The sequence below is a fragment of the Desmodus rotundus genome, chromosome 12 (assembly GCF_022682495.2).
Source record: "Desmodus rotundus isolate HL8 chromosome 12, HLdesRot8A.1, whole genome shotgun sequence".
In the NCBI taxonomy this organism is placed as follows: domain Eukaryota; kingdom Metazoa; phylum Chordata; class Mammalia; order Chiroptera; family Phyllostomidae; genus Desmodus; species Desmodus rotundus.
In genome coordinates, this window is record NC_071398.1 from 34,955,455 (window position 1) to 34,962,716 (window position 7,262).

Sequence of the window (7,262 nt, forward strand, 5' to 3'; positions counted from 1 at the left end):
GAATCCTGAAACACCAATTCAAAAGAAACTTTGCACCCCAATGTTCATGGCAAAGCAATTTAAAATAGCCAAGTGCTGGAAACAGCCTAAGTGCCCATCAGTATATGAGTGGATTACAAAACTGTGGCACATTTACACGATGGAATACTACACCACAGAAAGAAAGAAGAAACTCCTACCCTTCGTAACAACAGGGATGGAACTAGAGAGTATTGTGCTAAGTGAAATAAGCCAGGTGGTGAAAGACAAATAGCATGTGGCCTCACCTAGAAGTGGAATGTAATCAACAAAACAAACATGTGAGCAAAATAGAACCAGAGGCATGGAAATAAAGAACAAACTGACAGTAATCAGAGGGGAGGGGCATAATGGGGGAAAGAAAGGAAAGGGTCGTCAAGGAATATGTATAAAGGACCCATGGACAAAGACTACGGGAGAGGGGGAGGATTGAATGTGGGGGGTTGGGTGGGTAGGGCATGGGGAGAATAACGGGGGGGGGTAAATGGGGATAACTGTAATTGAACAACAATAAAAAAAAGAAAAATAACACAATATATCAAAATATGTGGCCTACAGCTAAAGCAGTGCTGAAATTTATAGCACTAAATGTTGGAGAAGATGAAATACTTCAAATTAATAATCTAAGTTCCTCCATGGGGAAACCAGAGAAAGAGCAAAATAAACCCAAAACAAGCAGAATTAAGGAAATAATAAATAACAGATATCAGTGGGTTGAAAACAGCAAATTGTGGGGAAAATCAGTGAAACAAAAAATTGCTTCTTCAAAAAAAATCCAGAAAATTAATAACTCTCAAGGAAGACTGAGAAGGGAAGAAGAGAAAAGACACAAATCACAAATATCAAGAATGAAATAGGGGATATTACTACCAGTTATGCAGTCAATAAAGGACAATATGGGAAAACTACAAACAATCTCAAATTCAATTACTTAGAATAGATGAACCAATTCTTCAAAAACTACAATTTACCAAAACTCAACCAAGATGAAATAGATAATGTGAATAGTCCTATAATCATTAAATAAATTAAATTTGTAATTAAAAGGCTCCCCCAAAAGAAATCTCCAGGCCCAGATGGTTTCAATGGAGAAGTCTACCAAACACTTAAAAAACAATTGACCAGTTTTATATAATCTTTTCCAGAAAATAGAAGGGAATACCTCTATCTCATTTGATGAGGCTAGGATTATCTGATGCTAAAACCAGATACTACCAAAAGTAAAACTATCAACCAACGTTGGGGACCACTCTGTGTGGTTTTGGAGACTGTAGCACCATGAGAGCAAGCCTTGAAAGAGGCTAGTAAGTCTTAACTGCAAAACCAGGAAATACAGGTGACAGGCACAAGCTGGCACCAATACCAAGGGTTCCCATGGGAAAATCAGGCCTGATAAATACATTGTATCCTTTGAAGCTTTCTTTGCTTTGTATAGCCCTGTTGATATAAACCTGATGTCTAAGTTCAAGGCATAAGGAATAAACTCCTTATCTCATGAAACACGTCTTAAAGACCATCTGGCATCAGCATAACTAACAGACACAGACCCTGAGGCAGATCTCTGTGTTCCCTCAATTGTTATCTATAGGTAATACCTGTTTTTGTATGACTATAGCATTTTGACATTGATTGATGAGCTATGCATGCATGCTGTATACTCCTACACATACCATTCCCAATAAAAGCCATTTTGGAGAAGGGCTTGGGTCATTTCCCATTAGAGGGAGTTGCCACCCCCTTTCCCTCTGGAACAACAAGATTGTGTCTGGGACAACTTATTCTCATCCATGGTGGCTGGGAGAGCTCCACGGGACAGATTTCTCCCACAGACCAATATTTTTCATTAACTTACATATGAAAATCTTCTACAAAAAACTAGGAAATTCTATCCAGCAATGTGAGAAAAGAATTGTACACCATGACAAGTGGAATTATTCCAGGTATGGAAGGCTAGTTCAATATTTGAAAATCAGTCAGTGTAATCCATCATGTCAACAAGGTAAAGAAAAAAAAAGTCAAATGCTCCTATTAATTGACAGAAAAAGTATCTGACAAAATGAAACTCATTCATGACAGAAACTTTTGGCAAACTAGAAATAGAGGAGAACTTCCTCTACTCAATGAAAACATGTACAAAAACCTACAGCTAACAAATACTTAATAGCAAAATACTGAATGCTTTCTTTTTAAGATAAAGAGTGAGGCGAATATGTGTATTTTTACCACTCTTATTAACCCAGTACTAGAAGTTCTAGTCACTGCAATAAAGCAAGAAAATTAAATAAAATATATACAAATTGAAAAGGAAGATTGTCTTTTTTTTTTTTTTTGCAGATGACATGGTTATCTACATGTCATCTCAAGAAATCTACAAAAAAGCCCTTCTAGAACTAACAAATAAGTTCAGGAAGATCACAAGATCAATACAGAAACATCAATTGCATTTCTATATACTAACAATGTGGGAGCCAAAATTAAAAGCACAATTATATTTACAGTTGCTCCAAAGAAAATGAAATGCTTAGATATAAACTTAATAAAACATGTACGGGATCTGTATACTGAAAATTGCAAAATGTTGATAAGGTAAATCAAAGAAGACCTAAACAAATGAAGAGACATACTGTGTTCATAGATTGGAACATAGTAGAGATATCTATTCTCCATAAATTGATCTATAGGGTTAATGTAATTCCTATACAATCCCAGCAAGGTATTTTATAGATGCATCTATTCTTATTCTAAAATTTATGTGGAAAGCCACAGACTGTAAAATCGCTAAAACAATTTTTAAAATTTTTAAATTAAAAAAATCCTCACCTGAGGATATTTTTATTGATTTTGGAAAGAGAGGAAGGGAGAGAAAAACATCAGTGTGAAAGAGAAACATTGATCAGTTGCTTCCAGTATGTGTCCCAACCAGGGGTTGAAACTGCAACCTAGGTATGTGCCATGACCAAGAATTGAACCAGCAATGTTTTGGTGTACAGGACGGCACTCTAACCAACTGAACTACTGGACTAGGGCCTCTAAAACAATTTTTAAAAAATAATAAAAGAATCACCCCAACCCAATATTAAGGCCTACTATATATCTACAGTATTCAAGACAGGAACAGAATAAATGACCCATAAATAGAACCAGACAAATATATACCCAACTTATTTCTGACAGAAGTGCAAAAATGATTCAAAGCAGGAAGCACAGCTTTTCAACAGAGTTGAAGCAAAAGAACATTCATAGGCAGAAAATGAAACTCATCCTATAATGTAAAATGAGAAACCACAAAGCTTTTAGGGAAAAGCCACTGGAGAAAAACCTTTAAGACCTAGAACTAGGCAGAGTTTCTAGACTTGATACCAAAAGCATGATCCATAGAAGGAAAAATGATAAATTGGACTTCATGAAAATTAAAAACATTCACTCTGCTAGTGCCCATGTAAAGAGAATAAGAAGACAAGTTATAGACTGGGAGAAAATATTTGCAAAACACATACCCAACAAAGCACTGATATTTACAAAATGTGAAGAACCTTCAAAACTGAATGTTAAAAAAGATCTCTATCATTTTTATAACTGCATGTAATAAATACACAATTACCTCAAAATAAAATGTTTAATTAAATTTTTTTTTTTTTGCATTTTCAGAGCATCCTTTTTCCTGACCCTCCAGACTAATATTTTTGTTGAACTCTGTACTTTTCCTTTGGAACATTTGTCATGGTTTTGCAATTATTTGAATGGTTATTAGTTTAATATCTGCTTCTCCCACTAGGCTGCAACCTCTGTACTACTGTCTCTCTAGCTCTGAAACAATGCTCAATAGCTATTTATTGAATGACTAACAGTTAATGCCTCACAGAATTATTAAAGGGTTTGAAATTGCTTAGTATTTGGCAAATACTTTAAATCCATCCTCCCCCTCATGCTTTGTGCCTCCTGGCTGAGCCCTGCGTTGTCAGCAGCCTCCGAACAACATCTGCAGTTCCTCCAGACTCTCCACACTGGATAGCTGCCAAGAATATTCGCCCTCCTGGCCTCCCGAGGGCTGAGTTTACCCAGTAATTGGTCTCATTACTCTGTGTTGGAGTTTTAGAAAGACAGCTTGATACTGTTATTATTCAATGAATAACAACATCTAAATTGATCCAGTGCTCAGTGAAAATGACATTTTTAGGCCTGATTATAACAACCTGTTAAAACATTTTGACTTATTACTAAAAGCAATTCAAGTGCCTTTAACTTCTCGAGTGACAAGTTATCTTGAGAAAATATGTTGGAGGATCTCTGTGATGGGTAAGACCTTGACATGAAGTGACAAATGACTCCTTTGACAGGAAAAGTTAGAGTTCTGTTTGAATTCTAAGCAGTGTTTGCCTGAGAAAAAGAATAGAGTTTGATCATTTACAGGTGGGCAGCATTTCTGTTTCCAGTTGTTGAAACACTGGTTGTGAAGAAGTCAGCAGAGTTTTCTTAGGCAGTCTGACTTCACACAGCATTATTTAAGCATATAAGGATGTCTGACCAAATGGAAGCATAGGCAGATACACTTTGTCTCCTAGCACAACCAAAAGGACAACAACAAATTTAAAAACAAAAAATAACTGGAACTGCCAGAAAATTGAACTGTGTGGAAGTCCAACAACCAAGGACTTAAAGAAGAAACATTCATTCAGGTGGTAGGAGGGGTGGAAACAGGCAGCCAGGATATGTGGCAAGTGGCAGCTAGTGGACCGGGTGGTCCCACAATTGAATCAGCACCAGAGGGGCCCAATTTGCTTGTGGGTAGTGGAGACAGTGACTGAAAGATGGTTGAGAGCCGAGCAAGTGGCATTGTTCCCTCGCTGACCCCTCCCCCACATACGGTGCCACAAGGCAGTGATGTGGGTTGCCCTGCCCTGCCGAATGCCTAAGGCTCTGCCTCTTACAACATAACTAGTGTGCCAAGACAAAGAAATATGGCCCAAATGAAAGAAAAGATCAAAACTCCAAAAATAGAACTAAGTGATGAAGAGGTAGCCAACCTATCAGATGCACAGTTCAAAACACTGTAATCAGGGTGCTCACAAAAATGGTTGAGTGTGGTTGCAAAACAGAAGAAAAAGTGAAGGCTATGCAAAGCAAATAAAGGAAAATGTACAGGGAAGCAACAGTGAGGAAAAGGAAACCAGGACTCAAATCAATGGTTTGGACCAGAAGGAAGAAATAAATATTCAACCAGAACAGAATAAAGAAATAAGAATTCAGAAAAATGAGGAGAGGCTTAGGAACCTCCAGGACATTTTTAAATATTCTAACATCCGAATTATAGGAGTGCCAGAAAGGAGAAGAGGAAGGGCAAGAAATTGAAAACTTATTTGAAAACATAATGAAGGAGAACTTCCCCAATCTGGCAAAGGAAATAGACTTCCAGAAAGTCCAGGAAGCTCAGAGAGTCCCAAAGAAGTTAAACCCAAGGAAGCACACACCAAGGCACATCATAATGACATTACTCAAGATTAAATATAAGGAGAGAATCTTAACAGCAGCAAGAGAAAAGGAGACAGTTACCTACAAAGGAGTTCCCATTAAACTATCAGCTGATTTCTCAAGAGAAAACTTATAGGCAAGAAGGGGCTGGAAATAAGTATTCAAAATCATGAAGGGCAAGGATCTACATCCAAGATGACCCTATCTGGCGAAGCTATCATTTAGAATGGAAGGGCAGATAAAGTGCTTCCCAGATAAGGTCAAGTTAAAGGAGTTCACCATTACCAAGCCCTTATCATATGAAATGTTAAAGGGATTTATCTAAGAAAAAGAAGATGATAAAAAATATGAACAGGAAAATGACAACAAACTCACAACTATCAACAGATGAACCTAAAACAAAAACAAAAACGAACTAAGCAAACAACTAGAACAGGAGCAGAATCACAGAAATGGAGATCTCAGGAAGGGTTATCAGCAGGGGGGCTGGGAATGGGGGAAAGGTACAGGGAATAAGAAGCATAAATGGTAGGTACAAAATAGACAGGGGGAGGTTAAGAATAGTATGGGAAATGGAGAAGCCAAAGAACTTATATGTATGACCCATGGACACGAACTAAGGTAGGGGAATGCTGGTGGGAGGAGTGGTGGAAGGAGGAGGGGAATAAAGTGGAGAAAAAAAAAGGGACAACTGTAATAACATAATCAATAAAATGTATTTAAAGAAAAGCATATACATGTTCTTTTCTTTTTTTATATTTCACTGAAAACATTTCATTGGACTTTTAGATGGAGATGGGAATTTACTTGCCAGGAAGGATGATCCCATCATACTTCTGCGGGAACCAGCGCATGGCCTCCTTTTTGCTGATTCTGTTTGGCCTCAGAACACCCTGTCCTGCGTTTCTTGTCTGCGATGCTGAAACCTGGCCCACCCAGCACTGCATGGAAATCCAGGCTGTAAATACCAGTGCTTGGGTCATATTTGACCCCCAGATTGATGTGTTTCTGAACCCAAACCAAAGATTCCAGTATCTGAAAAGTTATTTTTTTGTAACTTGTACTCTCGCACCTTTAGACTTGTCTCCAATATTTCTTTGCCCCGTGGACTGTGCAGTGATGGCAGTCTATTCATTTCTCCCAATGACATAGGATCTGATGGCGTATCTGCCTTTGGAGAACACGGGTCTGGCCTGTCCGCCGCTCTAGGACCTTGGCTGCCCAGGTCAGTCTGTCTCCACTTTCCCCAACACAGATGTTGAGGCAGAGCTTGCTGATGCGAAGTTTTTGCATGGGGTTTTCCTTTTCACCTTGATCTTGTGCCATGATGAGAAACAGGAAGAGCCATGTACATATTCTTAAGACAACAGACAAATCCCACTTATGACTGTAGAAATATTATATACTCAATGTAGAAGACTTACAAAAAAGTAAAAAATAAATCCTTCCAAACATTAACACCAAGAGATAATCACTCTTTTGAAATTTAAAATTTTGAGATAATTTTAACCTTAAAAATAATTTCCAAATATAGTTGTGGTAGGAAACATTGGTCCCCAAAGATATTCATGCCCTAATCTCAGAAGCTTCTGAATATACTATATAATATGGTAAAGGAGACTTTGCAGATGTATTTGAGTTTACAAACCTTAAAATAGAGAAATAGCCTCGAATATTCAGGCAGGTCCAATCTAATCACATGAGCCTTTAAAAGTGGAGTACTTTCTCTTGATGAAGTCAGAGAGATTCAAAGCATGAGGACTCAACATGCTTTT

At 37.7% G+C, this 7,262-nt stretch overlaps 1 pseudogene; it reads right to left on the minus strand.

Moving 5' to 3' along the window:
• Positions 1-6,290: 6,290 nt before the first annotated feature.
• Positions 6,291-6,813, minus strand: LOC112319954 (large ribosomal subunit protein uL5-like; annotated as a pseudogene).
• Positions 6,814-7,262: the final 449 nt, after the last annotated feature.